At 42.8% G+C, this 18967-nt stretch overlaps 1 long non-coding RNA gene across 2 annotated transcripts in view; it reads left to right on the top strand.

Moving 5' to 3' along the window:
- The window catches only part of LOC147017053 (uncharacterized), a 73139-nt gene extending 58249 nt beyond the window's left edge, over positions 1-14890 (top strand). Inside the window, exons 2-3 of one of the 2 annotated variants that reach the window (XR_015049318.1) lie at positions 4436-4534; positions 13775-14890. This is a non-coding gene — a long non-coding RNA (uncharacterized LOC147017053). Of the gene's footprint in view, positions 1-4435; positions 4535-5112; positions 5305-13774 lie in introns of those variants that run through there. The other variant, XR_015049319.1, reaches the window with a different exon arrangement.
- Positions 14891-18967: the final 4077 nt, after the last annotated feature.

Below are 18967 nucleotides of genomic sequence, written 5' to 3'. Positions count from 1 at the left end.
ATGAGGACAGAAAAGATCATGGCTTTGGATTTGGAATGATCTGAAATGGTGGTGAACGTCTTGAAGACCAAGAGGGAAGAATGATTTTGAAGAGGATGCAGAAGTTTGTTTGTTCTTCAGTTCATCAATTGGTAACTTCAGTTCATCACACCTGTGAAAGCGATGTAGGAAAACAGAAGAACAAATGAGTGGAGTTTTACCTGAATGGGGTTGATGATGGACTGTGGGAGCCATGTAAAAAGCTGTGAGGGGGGACAGGACAAGGTACAGAAACGGCAGAGGGTGAAAGACCATGAAGGAGGCAGTATAAGATAAATAGACTACTGACCTGTCTGTGATGGCAAAGTGATGTGATAAGCTTATAGACTCTGCTTCATCGTGGGAGATTCCAATAATCTTAAAGGCCTTGGTTTTGATGGCGTCAAGCTAAGCAAGATGAGAGGCAGGGGAGCCATCCTCGAGGGGAGTGCACTTCTCTATCAAGCTGTGGATGAAAGCCTTGGAGTTGGATAGGAATTTAGCTGTGCAAAGTAAAGACTTTGTATGACAGAGGATGCCCTGTCGACAGCTGGCTTTAGAGGTCAACATTGAAATGTGGTTTGCCCAAGAGAGATCATGGCTGATAGTGAGACCCAGGAGTTTGAATGACTGAACATCTTAATGTTTGTTCCATTGTCGGATCAACCTTGCTTTTTAGACAGGTCAATGCACCATCAGACCTTCAACAAATTCGAACAAAAGGTTTTTCAGTGTCTTTCTTACCTACTGGATGTTTTAAATGACAGAAAAAAAGTCCACCAAAATCTGACCACCGGAAGTGGGTTAAAACTGGGTCAGTCCCAAGATGGCCACCGCTGACCCAGAAAATCAGGAAGGTGGCTGTAACTTCTTATTATTAGATGTAGAACAATAATTTTGGTATCTAACCTAGGATTTTATGGGTCAAGCAATTCATTGGTGCCAATGGATTTATGACTTCGTCCATCAAATCCATAAATCCAAGATGCTGGCCAACAATCATGAATGAAGGCACCTACCAATAACTCACATATTATTTCACCGGTAAATCAGTTTTAGAGCCAAATAATACAAATATCCGTTTTTTTAGAGTACATTTTATTGACATGTTTCAGAATAATGTATTTCAGACTACACTGAAGAATTCAATGAAAAATATTATACAAACTAAATGCAATAGTTTAAAAAAAAAGTAACTGTCACTCTTTCAGCATCTCGGTTTCGTCCTCAAAAACTGTCCTCCCGTTTCTCTGAAAGCTGGTTGTGCGAATTGTCACAGGAAGTAAGTTGGCATGATCCACATGCAGAAGTACATGGAAGCCTATATATTTTGCAACTGCAATGGAGAGTATGCAACCAGTTGCGCAATTGCAATGTACCATTTTCAATAGAGTGTTAGGTGCAGCATTCAGATCAGATATTATGGGTATAAGTTGATTGTCTTCAATTCTCCAACCCCAGTTGAAAGGATCAATATCACTGTCCATCCCCATCCATGTTATGGTCTGAAAGTACACCCTGAGACAATGGAATTTGGTGGAAGACTCAGTTGGGGCAACATGTTCGGGCATAACAAATTATTTTTCAGAGACGACTTTCTTGGTGAGTATATCATAACGCAATACTGCCAGAGAACATGTAATTTTCCCACCAAACATAAGAGCCATTCCTTGGCTGCTGAGGTTCTCTATGTCAGTGCGGTTCTTGCCTCATAAAGTGATTGCATTTGCATAGGACTGGAGGACTGGAGCACCTTTCATGAGTTTTTGGAATGCCGATTTCTTTCCAACACCAAAAACACGGAACGTTGAATCCCATCTTCTGAAAGCATGAAGAAATAACAATTGTGTTCACAACTTACTGCCATGAACATGCTTTGTGCAAATGATGTTGTACACTTTTGGAATGCCTCTTCACCGATTGTCTGATCAAAAAATACTGTGGTTTTTCAAATGCTGTGGCGTAATTTGGAAGAAGAATGAATGTCCGTGTCCTCTCCAATCAGAGTGGTGGAATGTGCATATGCAGTGTTAATTACAGCTTTAGTGATGTCCACATCAGTGACCCCTTCTGCCTGAATAATCGTACAGCCCACCCTTTTCAGTTCATCACTTATTAAGCTGATTCGTTGTTGCTTGTTACTTCCCCTGAAAGGAATTCTTCTTGCTTCCCAACAAATTTGGATCCACTGGTGAAGTTCACAACCAGATAATTGATGTTTATTTTCCTATTTCTGGTGTGCGTTATCCTTTATTGGGGGACCCAAACAGCTCAATAACCATCAAACACAGCAGTTGCTGCCCTGTAGTGCTTACTTGTAAAGTCAGCAATATTCCTTGGCTATTTTACCATAGGTATTTCCCCTTCTCCACCTCAGCTTGCATGGTAAGGGGCCTCCGTCAAGCACATATCTTTCAGTCTTTGGGGTAGCATCTGATGTCGCATCACTTAATGGTATCTTGTTACAGTGTTCATCGATGGCTTGGACTAGTTGAGGCTTGTCGGCCTTCCTCAATATTTTTATGTCCTCAAAAAGGGGTGACGGATATGGACACAGCTCATATCTCGTCACCTCTTCTTGAGACAGACGTCCTGTCCTGGACACTACAAGGAATTGCTGGAACAGTCAGCCAGGATCAATGTTTCTGTCAGGAGCAACCTTGAGAGCAGATGAATTTCCCAGGGTCTTGGCTTCGTTTTCCTCTTGAAAGAGAAGGAAAATACAGGCTGTCCAATCATTCTGTCAATGATGTTCCTTCCAACGGATTTGTATTCATGCACATTGACATCTTCTTTCACCACCATACCATTGATATTTCTCAATGAGGGGTCAGAGGAGAAAGGTGTACATGAAATAAGCTTTGTGCTTATTTTCAAAAGGTCTGATGCGTCTCTGAATTCTGGCATCAGTTGAATCTTTGTGTTGTTCACGTGTGGTGTGTGTGAGATCATGGAACTCCTGCACGGCAGTGTTGAACTCGGACATTATTACAGAATTTTAAAAACATTCAAGATTCAAGAAAATAACGCTGAAAGAACGTCAAAATAAGGAATTTTTAAGAAAACAATGAAGCAAAAACCACTGTCCGATATCAAATCGTTTGGGAGTGGTGGCCACCACATTGGCCGACATCTTGGATTTTCGGATTCGATGGACCAAGTCATAAATCCATTGGCACCAATGAATTTCTTGACCCTTAAAACCCAAGGTTAGATACAATAAATATTGTTCTACACCTCATAATAAGGAAGTTACAGCCACCTTCTTGATTTTCAGGGAAAGCGGCGACCTCCTCGGAACTGACTCAGTTTTAAACTACTTCCAGTGGTCAGATTTTGGTAGAATTTGTTCTGTCGTTTAAAACACTCAGTAGGTAACAAAAACACTGAAAAACCTTTTGTTAGAATTTATTGAGGGTCAAGGTTTTTTTTTCATAAAGTGACCCACCTATTTTGATGAGCCTCAGTCCGAAAAAGAGAAAAAAGTATTTTTCCATCCTCTGGTTATTTTGCATGATTCATCACTTAAAATATTGTTGTTAATGCTGAAAGGCAATGAACACGTCATCTTTGCAGAATCGAGTTTTGATAATATATTTGACCTATTTGTTCATAAAATAAAATTTGTGATAAAATAAAATTTGTTGGGGACGCTGAGACAATCTTCTGTGAGGGTGAGAGTGAGAGGCTAATAGAGGGGGTTGCCAATGTTAGAGGATAATAAAGAAAATGCTGGGATGAGAGGCGAATATGGGGGATGTTTGGGTGAAAAGTGAAAGGTTACGACAGCAGCAGCCAGAAAGTGAAGAGCTGTGAGGGTCCAGATAAAGGACTGCAGATACAACTAGCAAGATGCAAAAGAGATGGCAGATGACCCAGTTATGCTGAGGGCAACTAATCGTGGAAGGACCGTGGAAGATTGTCAGTGTGTGCTATGGGATGGGCCAAATGGCTGAGAGTGAGCATGAGTGGTGCCCAAGCCAGTGTGAGTACTGGGGAAGCCACACAGTAGCTCACATGCCTGTAAGCCAATCGGACTGAGCATGAGTGGTATAAGCAAGTCCTGTAGCTACTGGCATTTTAAAAGAGTACAACTCATGCTTCTCAGCCACACACCAGCCATGCTTTTCAGTGACAACCATATGGCTGGCTTAGGAGGATTTCACTGCACTGAGAGTCAGTGCAAGCACTGAGGAACCCACAACCGTACGAAGCATGCTCAAGGAACTTTTTAGAGGAGCATTGCTGATCAGCTGCTAGGGTAGATCTTCAACATCCTTGGCATGGGCTGAAAATGATGTGTTTAAATACGTGAGAGTGAGGTGGTCTCAACAGACAACCATCCCCATTCCTTGCTTCTCTTACCAAAGTGATGGCACTTCCCTCAATTTCAGCAGCAGTGTTTGTGTTGTTACAGATCCGAGGTTCGAGTTTCACCACGAGGGGATGAACTGGAGTTCCTCTCGAACACCCAGTCCTGAAGCCACTGACCATGGATAACTCTGCGTGCCGGCAGGTAGCTAAACAACCATGAGCACCGATTGGTACAGCCAACCCGACAGGGTTACACTACTTTACATGATACCTTATGTGTAGATGGCCGCACCAAGGGGTTCTTGTGCCCTCGATGCATACTCCAGTTAGCATACTGGATCAGGTTCAGCCAAGCAGAGCTGTGAGTATGCACTGGCTAATCAGAGAAAATCACGTGAGGCAGAACTTCCCAGCTAAACTGCATGTGGACCATGCTGGAGCAATAGGGAAATGATGCTACGAGCTGGGTACATTTATAACACAAACAATTTATTACAATAAGTGAAGCAAAAGGACATGCAAATATTTACAAAGAACATTAAAGCACACATGGCAGAACTATACCGACAATCTGAACATCTACAATCTTAACTTGTATTAAGACAGGCACCATCGAAATTGTATCCCGAAGAAAGTTTGAGAGCAAAGAAAGATGAGAACAGCCGAGGTGTTTGCGACCTCAGGTGTATGACGGACCAATGCTTCCTAGTCACTTATGAGGTGTTTTTTAATTTTTAGATTGTGTTTTTTGTCATTTTTGTCCCCCCCCACTACCCCTAGGGGAGGAGACATAAGCTTGGGTAAAAAGCACACATCAACCACACAACACCCCTTTGATGAGAACCCACCAACAGCACACCATACACGGGCACACAATTACCCATCAATGCTCAAACAGGTACCTATCTAATTCCAATTTAAACTTATCTACTGTTTCTGCTGCCACTACCTTTCCAGGGAGATCATTCCATGCATTATGCCTGGTGTTCGCTTAATGGTTAAGGTGGTGGGCTTGGGATCCTAGAATCCTGAGTTCAAATCCCACTTGGCTGTTGAATTATAATCAGGTGGGGTTGATTCTGCCTGTCATCCTTCCGAGATCGGCAAAATAAGTGTCAGCTTGCTGATATCCTGTGTTGGAGTGGCGACCCGTCCAGGATTGTGCCGAATAGCCAAGGAGACTGCTTAGGCAGCATCATTGCTCTGCACAGAGTATGGTCCCAATGGATGGATTGCATGCATTAACTACTCTCTGAGTAAAAGACCCCTGCATTATGACCACCTTAACTCTTCTCTTCTTTACTCTCAAGCGATAGCCCCTGGTCCTATCACTGTCTACTATGCTGAATAGTTCATCTGCACTTATTTTATACATCTTAAACATCTCCATCATATCTCCTTGTAACCACCTCCTTTCTCACGTATAAAGCCCTGTCTCCTTCAGCCGCTCCTCATAGCTGAGTATAGCTCGGCCCGGAATCAATCTAGTAGCCCTGTGCTGAACCCTCTCTTTGGCATTAATGTCCTTCCTGAGTTGTGGTGACCAAAACTGCACACGATATTCCAGATGTGGCCCTCACAAAATTTATACAATGTTAACACCACCTCCTTTGATTCATGAAATGATTCCCCTCAGAATACAACCTAAAGCCCTTCTTGCTTTACCCATAGCTGCCTGGCACTGTGCTGCCTGCTTACCTCCCATATTTATTACCACCCCCAGATCCTCCTGTGTGACATGCTCCAAAATGACCCCTTGCATCATGTAATCTCTAATTTCATTATTTTTACCCATCTCCAACACCTTACACTTGCATCTGCCAATCTTTTGCCCACTCTACGCAAGTATCAATACTTTCCTGAATCTGATCACCACCCCCTCTGCTATCCAACTTACATCCAAGCTTGGTGTCAATAATAGCTCCATAATGAAGTGTAAGGAGGTCTGTCAGTGTAACTGTGTTTCAGCTTGGTCCTAATAAATTCACTCAGCCTGGCACCTACATTGCTCACCCAACCAGCGCTCCACTTCGCCTGCTTCGTTCCTCGAGATCAAGCTGACTGTTCAGCTCCGCCTTCCGCCCTGAACCGCCGACCAAGCCAAAAGCATGTCTGGCTTCCCTTCTTCTCGCAGGGTGTTTTGTAGTCATTTAGCGAGGGAGGAGCCTAAAGACAGATCAGGACAGATGGTCGGACTTTCCAAGCATTCAAATTGGTACACACGCTTCTCCAAGTGTTAGCCCCGCCTACGCAAGCATTCGGCACGGGAAATGGTTTCATTCAATCCGCACTTTGCAACTCAAAGGAGTTCCAAGGTTAACGTGAGGTGAGAGTATCTGGTGGCACTCTCCTGCCACAAACATGTGCTGGACACCAAATGGTTATTGAGTGGAGTGCTAGAGCTATCGTCACGACATTGAACTGCCCCTAGCACACACTTGTGCCCTGAGCTAGACACCAGAACATCCAGCCACGAGTATCTCTAAGGGTATGGGCCACTCCCTTGTCTCCTGCCAGTTGAGAGGGAGGTGGTTAACATTGGTGGTGATGGTGGTTGAGTCATGGCAGCAGTGGTGTAGCATAGCGATTGTAGTGTGGCGAGTTTGTGATGGTGATGGTGGTCGTCAAGATTGTGACGTCAATGATGAGTGCAATTGAGTTTGAGCTATGGTCCTATGATATGGGATTTTTAGGAAAGCATTGTGGTGGTTGGAGAAATGTTGCAACGTTGGGGTCCAAGTACGGTGAAGGTCTGAAGTGATGTGTCATTAGAGAATGGCACGAGGTTTGAATAGGGTTTTGGGTGAATATGCTGATGAAGGTTGCCACTGTTGCTATGCATCCAGGCATGCATGAATAAAGGAGATCCATGTGTGCAGAAAAGTAAATGAGATAAAAGAATAAAGAATAGGAATACACACCTGCCGAAAAGCCCACACAATGCATTTTGTCCCATAAACCCACTATACATAAGGGAAGGGCTATCTAAAATGGATATTAATGAAATAACTGTCTCAGGACCACGCTATATATTGTGTGCCATTGCCTAGGGGGAGTGCCGGCTTCACAGAACTGCAACAGTGTAAAAGTCAATTGTGGTGTTGTCTCATGTATCTCTCTGTATGTGTACATGATTTTTATCACAGCTCCTCCACGAGCCTCAGAGCCGATAACAAAAACACCTTCCCTGTTCTCATTGGAGGTGTGCATAAATAAAATGGAATTTCTGGACTTTGGTGTGGTCTATGTTACACAATATGGAAATTAGAAAGCCTTTTGTTAGAGACAGTGAATACATTTTAGTTGTGTTATTTAGTCTTAATTGACTTGTTCAATAAAATTTACTGGGATGGCCCAGCTTCAGAAATGGCAGAATGACAAGTTGTTATGAAAGTGAGGCCCAGATGTGTGTGGATGAATATTGAATTGTGATTGTTAACTATGGTTTATGCATTAAAATAGACATGATTTCTTGATTTTAGGAACCAATATTGAGTCCCGGGCATCATATAAATTGGTGACGAGGTAAAACACATTATTGAGATGACCGTCTCCATAAAGTTTTATGCGTTCCAGCTTGCGATGGCGTTATGAGAAGCCTGCATTGAGAGTGTCATTCTCCTCTATGGTTAATCATATTACCAACAGCAAAGAGAGGGCAAATTTGCAGTGTCATTGGAGCTGAAGTGCTTTGAGTGATACCATCACTCGTATCACCTTCCATGACTGGAAGGGTAATCTCTGATGACATTGTGAAGAAGGTGAGGGGACGTTATTCTCTGAGGCTGCGTAAAACTTTCGTGCAGTTTCAGTTAAGTATGCGTGTCCAGCAGCTGGGTCAGGCTATAAATTCATACCTCAATCGATTGAAAAATGAGTGAGAATTGTGAATATGGAGCCCCAAATGAGGGACATGATATGGAACTAGTTCACTTATCAGATGCATGAGGGTGAGGCCTTACAGAATAAACTGTTATAGTCAAATCTCAGACTGAAGCAGGCTGTATAAAAGCCTTGACTCTTGAGGCAGTGAGATGCAGAGTGGTTGTGATTGTGAGTTGACAAGTGGAAGAACATCAAGTAGGTTATTGAATGCATGGCTCTACACGCTGACCTCAGGAAGCAGCTGACATAAGGATTCTGCTTGATCGATCATAGGTTTCTCGAGGTGTGGAGGCAGACATGCTCCAGAAATCTGTCAATTTCAGAATGCAATGTCTCATTTTTGCACTGAGGCATGTAAAACATCCAATGTGATAAACGGGGATACATTGCACAATGCTCTACACCAATATCAACTGTGACCAAGGCTGGCAAGCCAAGTCTTAGTCAGAAGTCAGAGGTGAATCACATGGAGCTGTTTAACAACAATGAGGCCCAAGACCACATCACCCATCAGGTTTACCCAAGGGTTAATGTGAAGTACGTTTTTCAGTGCCTTCAACAACAAAAAATATTATCTTCCATGCAATTATCTTAATCCGTTTGTCCAATTTGGGAATTTGGAATCGGCATTCCTTCTCTTCATGTCTTGCTTTCTGCTTCCACTCCTACCTCACCCCATTCCATTTCAGGAGGACCATACTCTGTGCAGAGCGTTGGTGCTGCCGAAGCAGTTTCCTTAGCGATTGGGTACAATCCTGGATGGGTTGCCACTCCGACACAGGATATCAGCAAGCTGGCACTCATTTTGCCGTCCTCGGAAGGATGACAGGCAGAGTCAACCCCACTTGGTATTAATTCAACAGCAGAGGTGGATTTGAACCCAAAATTTGAGGATCCCAAGCCCACCACCCTAACACCCCACCCCCTCAAATCTTCATGTTCTGCCTTTCTGCATCCCATCTCACCCCACCCTCTCAACACTTCCCTATCACCCCATCCTCGAGATGCTTCTCCCACACCCCACACACTCAAACCTTCCCTTCCCTTTACACCGCTCCCTAAAAGCCTCTCTCTCTCATCCTGCTCCAATCATGCACACTCCAAAGCCTTGCCCCCATCCTGTACCTTCCGTTTGCCTCCCCTCCACCATTACTAACGGTGTGAAACAAACAGCTCTGTTCTCTGCATCAACTTGACATATCTCTCAATCCAGGCCACTTTCGAGAAACCTCACACCATCTGTTTAATAGAATTCCTCAGAATACAACCTCCCACAGGATGTCCCTGACTCCTCAGTCTCTCCTCAGCTCTCGTCTCCACCAATTTCAAAGGCCTGAACCACGCCCCGGTGGCGGAGTATCACTTTACATTACTAACTCAATTCCTCACCGTACTTGTGCTGATCTTACACCTCCAAATCCTGAAGAGTACTCCTGGCTGCGACTTCCCCTCTGCTCCCACTAATTTTTTGTTTGTGTTGTATGGACCTCCCGAGATAACTCCATCTACATCTACATCTCTCTTAGAAAACATGGACCAACTTTTAACTACTCATTACAACTCTCTCTTCCTCATATGTGGCGATTTCAATTGTCACCATGCAACTTAACTGGGTGTTGATACCTCCAACACCAGCCATGGCACTTCAGTGACTCCAAGGGACTGACTCAATCCATGAACTTTCCAATCTAGACTTGTCCCAATGGCAAATCCTCCCTTCTGGACATGGTGATGACCAACTTTCCTTCAAATGTCTCCTGCTCATCCTCTGCTCCAATTGGTTCATCTGATCATGCTTGTGAAGGTCAACATCTCTCTGGCTATTCTCAGAGAGCTGCCTCAATGCTTTTGGGTCTAGAATTTCATGAAAGCAGATTGGCAGGGACTGCAAGCAGCCATCTCTCTTCAAAACTGGTCTCCTATATCTACCAACCTTCATAGTAACTCAGCCTGAGAATTCTTCCACAGAAACCTGCTCTCTCTTATACACTAATTAATCTCATCTAGTCTACGGTTATCCTCACTTTTTCCTGCCCATGGTACACTGAATCTTGTGGTGTGGCACTTTCTCTGAAAAAAAAACTTGCCTTCTCTTCCTGGAAGAAAGATGAGTGAAGTCAATTGCAGTTAATTCCATAAAGTCTAAAACAATGGTATGTCTACTCTCAGGAGAGTCAGAGAAGAACATCTGTCCAACCTCAAAAATGAACCTTCAAATTTGTCTCTTTCCTCCAAAACCTGGTGGTGCATTGTTTACTATGTTTCGGGAGTATGCTCCCCTTCCATTACTCCCCCCCCCACTTCAAATTACATCACAGCTAACTCCGCTCGCTTGTGAGAAGGCCAAATGGCTCATCATGCTCGTTGGTGCATGATAGCATAATCTATGCAGTGCCAATGCTTGTACTTTGGATGTTGCAATGTTTAATTATGGATGTCCTTTTTCCTGAACCAGGTGTTAGACACAGTAGCCTCAATTGTGGACAGGAGTGTTAGAAGCTCTTTTCCTGCATCATTTGTCTCTTCGTACCCCTGTGGTGCTTAAACTCCATCCCACGGGACAAATGTGTCATCCCAAGAACCCATGTGGGCAAGGAGGTCCCCAAGAAGGATGTATAGCATGTCTGAAGGTATTCTGAGGCCAGAGTATAACATGTAAGTGGATGAATGCAGTCTGTTTTCATCCTGCCTGTTTGTTTGCCTGTCTTCAGGCATGCTGATACCAATCTGGTACTCCAAACTTTTAACTGTTTCCCTGCTATTTTCCACACCTGGATAGCTGTACCAGAAATTATTATGGCTACTCCCTCTCCACTCTGACTCGAATCTCATCTCGACAGGTCGACTTGCTGCCAGCACATGACTCTCCCCTACCTGGTGCACTGTTTTCCTGAACCACTTGGTCTCCTGCAGTGCAGCCACTGTCATGTCATATCTACACTATTCACACACTATCAGGTCGACCTTCCGGTCATCTGCTTTGACAGCATCTATACCCTGTCTTGCTGTTTTCACTGATCCTTCAGAGTCCAACATTTATGTTATGGCAAGTGTGCTTTTTGTGGAACTCCAGAACCTATAACTGTATAAAAATATACATTTGAAAAATATTTGTGAAGTCGTACTGTTGCCTATACCGTAGGGGAGTTCATTATAAAGGAAGGACGTCTTGTCACAGCTTAGTGCTCACATAGCAGAAAAGCTGGAAACTTTCATTGAGAAATTGTGGCATATACATTAGGTGCATTTATCTTCGAAAACAAAATGGTGTTATCATGTGCTCAAAGTGGAATTGCCAGATTATTAGCCCTCTACCGCTTTCACCGGAAGGGACGATAGGTTTTTTCTCCATCTGTCCATCCATTCGTTCGTCTGTCTGTACGTCCCACCTGTGGTTTTTCAGTCTTTTTGCCCCATACCGTTCAACATATTCAATGGAAACTTGGTGCATGGTTTAATTATGGTAAGTTACAGAACAAGTTCGAGTTTCAGGGCATTTAATCAATTTATCACAGTTTTGCCATTTTTAAATTTCGAAAATATCACGTCAGTGTTCAGTTGCCCTGACTCCACCCCAGTAAAATCATGCACCGCCATTGAATGAAGTAGCACAGATCGGCAGGCATCAGGCCTGAGCATTAGTCCATGGCCCATTGCAATTGGAATGATCCCAGGTATATAACCACGATGTATTGTTACGAATTTGGAAGCTTACTGCACACAACATCCAGAGTCCTTATAGCTCAGTTATATCGGTAAGTGTGTTTCTAGTTAGAATCCAACCACTGTGTCTAATGGGAATTTTGTACATACGCTGTGGGTTATTTTATAGATAGGATTTTTACATTTTACATCAACAACGACAATGACAACCCTCTGCTCACGGCATTGTTAGCGCTCTTCGCGCGCTCGCCGGCATGCGGGCGGGACTGGAATTCCATGCCCAGGCGGTGTGCGTTTCGGTGTGGATTTCGCACTGTATATGGTCACAAAGCGTTTCGCTTTGGCTGCGCGCCAAATAAGGGTATGCGTAGTTTTTCGCCTAATGGGCGATGAGCAGACCAGAGTTGGGGCAGTCCTTGGCAAGAAGGCAGAGTCACGACACGCCGTCCACCCAATGGGAGCAGGCCACGGGAGCGGACGGGCCCCAAAAGAAAAGCGACAAAGGTGCTGGATTTGCGTTCAGTCTGCTCAAGTGCACGTCTTTGTCCGGGTCTGCGGCTGACTGCATCACGCGGATCTGAGGCGTCTCGTCTGGCGCATTGCTGCGGGCGGTCGATCGTCTCAACTCGGGAGATCATCTCGTGTCGCCTGCCTGTAAGCCGGAGGAGCGTGCCAACACCCGACGCTACCTGGTGCTTGGAGCGGCCTCGTGTTGCGGGTTCGAGTCCCGTTACACCAAGATCGTCGAGAATCACACGAGGTGGACAGGTCCATCTCTTTCTGGGCATTTGTGTGTGTGTGTGTGTGTGTGTGTGTGTGTGTGTGTGTGTGTGTGTGTGTGTGTGTGTGTGTGTGTGTGTGTGTGTGTGTGTGTCCTTGGGCCCCGTCTATAAGTAACAACTGTGCAAGTGCTTTCTTTGTTCATTGTTGTACATTGCATTTCTTATAGTCGTAATAACTCTGCTGTGTGTGTGCTTCCCCTCCTCGATTATTGTAAAATAAATTCCCCTTTTGTTAAATGTCCCAGCTCATCCTTGTCCTTTCTGCCATTGGTTTGCCGTGATGCGAACAGAAATTAGGAAGGCCGTTGCCGTAGTTCTACATTTGGACTGACAGGCCTCGGTAACCATCTGCTCGGGTTACGCATGGTTCGAGGACGGTAATGGCTCGTTCCACTTGAGGCCTGCCGAGGGTGTGAATTCCCCGGTAGCTTTGCCGCGTGGATACTTAGGTATATTGAAGTTGGCAATTAACTCTACTCCACGCGGTTGAATTATTGGCAATTTATGATCCTGTAAGGGACCCATACCTTCGGACTTATCCGAGGGTCACGACCTAAATTCCAGTGTGTTCGGTGGAGCCGACTCTACTGCTCCCCCTAGCAGTCATGCTCGTCACCGAGACCCGGCACCAAAACAGTATTCTATATGCACATAAGCCATACATATGTTTTTGCTTCATGTACGTACATTGGGTTGTTTTTAATATGAAATAGGCAAAGCCTAGAAACGAACAAAACACGGTGGAGTAGAAAGGTTATTTTCCTTAATTTTTATTCCGTATCGGCTCAACCTTGCATGAAAGCAAACCAACTTTTATCTCTGGTTTGTTATCCTAGTTTTCTTTATTGGTTTCTCGTCTACAAAATATAATGGGAAATGAAAATTGCTCTTACTTGGATTTTGCCGAATATACCCAATCTCTGTGGGTTATAAGGTGTCTTCTTTGTCATTGGGACAGGTGGGGGACATGTATTGCAAAAATATTCACACTTTTGTTGATTTTCTGTTTCTCATTATTCCTCTTCTTCTTTATCTGTCCAAACTCTCAATGTTAATATCTTCCCTTTTACACTCTTGATGTGCCTCTACCTTGAGCATTTTATTCTCAACAGGATTGTATAGAATTTCAAGAATAAAAGGCAGAAGTACGATGAAGAGCGTATGGAGACATTGCTGCTGCGAATGTACCGAGTTGAATCTGAATCCATGGGATCTACAAATTATCACTGTGCATTTGTTCTGTGCTGAGCTTCTCCAGATTCAGAATTTTATCCATCTAGTTCCACCCTTGCCTCGAGATTAATGTACTTCAAATAATAAGTTTGTGATTTACACCAGGATGAATGAATGCAAATTCTTTTGATTTGTCGTAAGATTTTTCTTGCTATAAAAAAGGACACGCGTGGCTAAAATACGAGATGGCTTGAAAACAAAATAAATAGTGGCAGAAATAAATGTAGTACATCTATTGAAGCAGCCATGATTTAAAAAATATGGTCACATGACCTTGGGGTTAGGCATAACTCACCTTGAGGAATTATGATAATGCTGAAACTTTGATGTGATCATCTCAGAGGTAATATCTTTTCCCTCCTCTGTTTCGTTTCCTGTTCGTTCATTGCACCACATCATCACCTTTTTCCCCACTGTAAATTCAATCTCCTACGAGCCTAGATTTTTATGTAAATAATGATTAATATTCAACGAAGCAGAAGCAGGGCCAACGTCACAAGAGTGGTTCTTTGAACAAGTCAGTGGCTTTGCAAAGTGTAAATCTTTATAATGAGCGCTCATGAGTTCAGTTGAGAATATTTCTTCCCTTCCCTTCATCCAGTAATAAAACAAAACAAGCATTTGAGACAGGTGAGTTAAGTTGGCTAAGGTGAGATAATCCTATCTCACTGTAATAGTTCTCAAGATGCAGGAAGAAATACAATTATGCTGAATACACCTGTATTGTGATAGTGATAGACTTTTACTGACTGAGCCAGGCCTTTGTTTGAAGGATATAATAGGTGATTTAAAAATCTGCATTATCAACAAATTAACTTTCTCAATTTCCCAGAGCTGTTTTCCACAGATCTCTACAATTACAGCCATTCGGTCCATAAATCTCTATCTAATCTTTAACCCAAGGAAATCGCCATAAATCTGTTTATTTATTGGTGCGTTGCAGTGTTCTACTGGATGATTGGTCACTTTTAATAAAGGCAAACAAAGATTATACATTCCAGTTGTCGAATTCAATTTCTTTTAAAGCCATCCGAAACTTGTATGTGACTACAATTGTCATCGGCAGTTGAATACAATGAGAATTGTTACACGGGGCCTGTGCATTTGTGAGCAATTTCAATCAATCTCTTAACAGCTGTCTTATCTCTAAAACTGCAAAGAAAAGTAAATTCAACACTTCTAAAGACTTGCTTTTAAGCAGTATCTTAATCTCAATGAGTTATTAATGGTACACACACACAAGGAACTTTGGGGGTAGGAGGATGCCATGCAACCATCAAACCTGAGCTGCACCAACCCCAGCATCCATCACCCATCTACACACAAGAACAAGTGCTGCCAATATCTCCATACCTCTCTATCACCAATGCATCCAGGTATCTATCTAATTCCAATTAAAATATATCCACCCCCTAGACTACCACCACCTTTCCAAGATCGTTCCAGGTATGAACAATCCACTCTCCGACTGACAGACCCCTGCCATAATAGAGTCCTAATTCTCATCTTCATTACCATGAATCTGGTCCTAGCACTGTCCACTCTTCTGAAAAACTCCACTTCTCGTCCTCCCCTTCATTATCTTAAACATTTCCATCAGATCTTCTCATAATGACCTCCTTTCTAATGTATAAAAGTATAAGCTTCAGAGGATGCTTTTATGCAAGAACCATAACAAAACTGATTTTTTTTTTTTTAGGGAAGATGAGAAATGATGCAACTGCCAATGTGAAGACAAAATTACCTTCAGTAAATTTTCAAGAAAGGATTTCCAAATAAACACAAAAAACAATGAAAAGAAGATATATAGCTTATTGCAATTGTTGTGCCAAACTGCATATGGGTACGCATAAGAATTGTGTGTGCAGTCTTGCTTAGTCTAAAACCAAACTGCAATCAAAATGTCAGACCAGTGTCTGCCAGATCCCCCCCAAAAAAATCATTGTCTGCCTGCAACTACACATCATTGTACCAAGAACAATCTGTTTTGCGAGCTGTCGTAACAAAGGCCCAGAAGAGTGCATGCCATTGTTGATTGAAGCATTAATCAAGATGTCACAAAATTATTTGTGGCTTCCCAGGCTATATTTTATAAGCAAATTTGCTTATTCTCTTGGCACGATAACAAGTGTTTCAGTCCAGTGTTTATTTAACTACACTCCGTTCTTGCTTTCCACAGCCACACGGTCTGCCAAGGCCTGGTGTGTGTGTGTAGGGAATACTGAGGATGTGTTTGTCCGTCTGCTTTCAGTTTGCTAATCTCCCCACTTTCCCCTCCACCAGCAATGTCTTTGAAACTACGATTCCACTTCTTGAGCATTCAGCTCATCCGCCCATATTGCTATGTTACATTCCAATTCCGATTTCCATTTCCTACAACCCTTGCACAATGACAGATCAAGGGTTATGGTTTGTGGGTGATGATATTGAGTGTTAAATACAACTCGGATATTCCGTATACCGTAATTGTATTATTATATAGTTTAAGGAAAGGAAATAGAGGTATTGGAATGCAACTCATTGGTTAATAACTGATATTTTCTGCATGTGTAGGAAGGATCATTAATTGGATATCCATTAACCAAAAGCTATAAACAAGGTTGTTTTCACATGAATAAATTGCTGAATAATCCAATCAAGAACTCACCCCTGACCTCTGAATAACAACCTCTGCAGAAACGAGTGTGCTATCCTTTTGAGCTAAATGATTTAAGTAATTCATAATGCCAAAACGACAAGCAAAAGTAGGCCTAATGGAAGCAAAAAGGAAATTCGATTCAACAATGAGATAGTGTCCTGGGAGGGAATACAAACAGATCATCATTTTCTCGAGAGGTTCCATTCCTTTGAGTGATGCAACGAGAGAACAATGTATTTTTTTTAAACTTCTGGATAAAGCATGGCCCAGTGAGGCAGTGCTTTCCTGAGAAAAGCAAGCAACAGAGATCTGGGGTCGCGTGACATGTTGGAGTATTGCCGCAATGGGAGAGGCCATATTTACCATGCGTAGCACGGAAGATAAGGGTTACATCGCCGCAAGTGTGTGTGTGTGTGTGTGTGTGTGTGTGTGTGTGTGTGTGTGTGTGTGTGTGTGTGTGTGTGTGTGTGTGTGTGTGTGTGTGTGTGTGTGTGTGTGTGTGTGTGTGTGTGTGTGTGTGTGTGTCACAGCCCTCACATTTCAGAGCAGACCTCGTCAAAAAACACCCTTCGTGAATCTGTCACAGCCGTCAGCAGTTTATGCCAGATGCTTTGAGATGGATGCTGGCAGCCCATCGAGAGGCTGCTATTCTGACAACAGAATATGAGACTATTTCATGACATGCTTTTAACTAAGGAGGCCATCTCTTGCACATGTGGAAAATTTATGAACGTGATAAGTTTTTGCTCATTTGTTGTGTGTCAAAAGCTTACAATGTAAGCAACACAATGGGGGATGGAGGGAAGCACCTGGTAAATTACCTCGAATGATAGATGCATAAGATGTATCCTCTGTAACAAAATAGGGAGATGTGGAGAAAAGCAATCGATCTTCATTGCCATTTGAGGCACCACAAATATACTTGTCATGAAAATCCATTAAAGCCTGCTTTGTGTTCGCATTATATCTGGGGTCCGAAGGAGCAGAAAGGGTGGGGGGAGTTGAGTGAAGGGGAACATATACTCCACATAAATATTGGCTTCATGGTAGAGTTGATATATTGCAGTGTTGTGTCCATATTACAATTAATGTTGGAATTTATTTTAAAGCAGCATTCATATCAGTACGTGATAGAGATCTCTGTCCTATTACGATACGTTTTTGAGTTTTCTGAATACTTTATGCTATTTTGGGATTTCAAGATGAGAGCTCGCTTGGGTAGCTCCTGTATCTCACCTGTGTCACTTCGGAAGGATCCTAAAGCTAAGCCAACTATCAACCAAGGATGTCCAGTCTGCGGCTGGTTTTGATGTCTGGCTTTGCTATGTTGTTAGCCCAGTTGAGGTTATGACTGCTGGTGAGGTAAGTTCAAGAGACTAGAACTCTTGGTCAGCCATTGGAAGAGTTTTAGTCTGTTGAACTTACTATGCCTCACCATCAGTCATAACCTCTCACGGGCTAAAAACATAGCAAAGCCGAACTCCAAAACCAGCCGCAGACTGGGCATCCTTGGTCGATCCAAGTACTTCATTGGAAAATCAGATCTACTCACAGTCGACAATGTCTTTCTCTCCACCACAATGGAGTACTGCTCTCCTTCATTGGCTACAGTGCTCTTGCAACATACTGTATCTATCTCTCCTGCATTCTGTGGAATCTAAATCTCTAAACAATATTAGCATGTCATGTGATGAGGCCAAAGCACAGGGTCTGTTGCTTTCATATCGCAGGTTCTCTGATATATATATATATATATATATATATATATATATATATATATATATATATATATATATATACATATATATATATATATACATATATATATATACATATATATATACACATATATATATATATATATATATATATATATATATATATATATATATATATATATATATATATATATATATATATATATATATATATATATATTTTTTTTTACTTCATGTTCTCTGATATAGTCATCCAACCCTCTGCAGAAACTCCAGGATTCATACATTCTTCCAGTAACCCCCTCCTGGTTAAACTTCCAAAACTCATACTGACTGGACACCTCAACTCTTTTGTTCCTCACTTCTTCCATTTATGGAACTGGCACAGTGTAAACTGCAGAATTTATGGAAAATAGAGGAAAAGCACAGTGTAAACTTCCTTGGTCAGATTGGGGTGGTGTGTGGCAGAGTGGTGCTGAGGTGTCGTCCACCAGATGGTGGTCTCCTTGGGTTAACCTGAGGCGGTCCCTTCGGGAGGGTGTCTGGAATGTCTTATCCCAAAGAGAGGATGATCACCTGCCCCAGGCGAGATACTTTTCTAGTCTTGGGGGATTTTCATGCATCGACTGGCACCGATTGTGATGGTTATGCGACATGTGTTCGTCGGCACTGGTCTGCAACTGTGAACCAGAATAGCACGAAGTTCCTTGACTTTG

This window comes from Eptatretus burgeri, chromosome 11 (assembly GCF_056783735.1).
Source record: "Eptatretus burgeri isolate ZD-2024b chromosome 11, Ebu_testis_v1, whole genome shotgun sequence".
Taxonomy (NCBI): domain Eukaryota; kingdom Metazoa; phylum Chordata; class Myxini; order Myxiniformes; family Myxinidae; genus Eptatretus; species Eptatretus burgeri.
The sequence above is the reverse complement of the archived record's forward strand: the minus strand, read 5'-3'. Positions and strand labels throughout refer to the sequence as shown.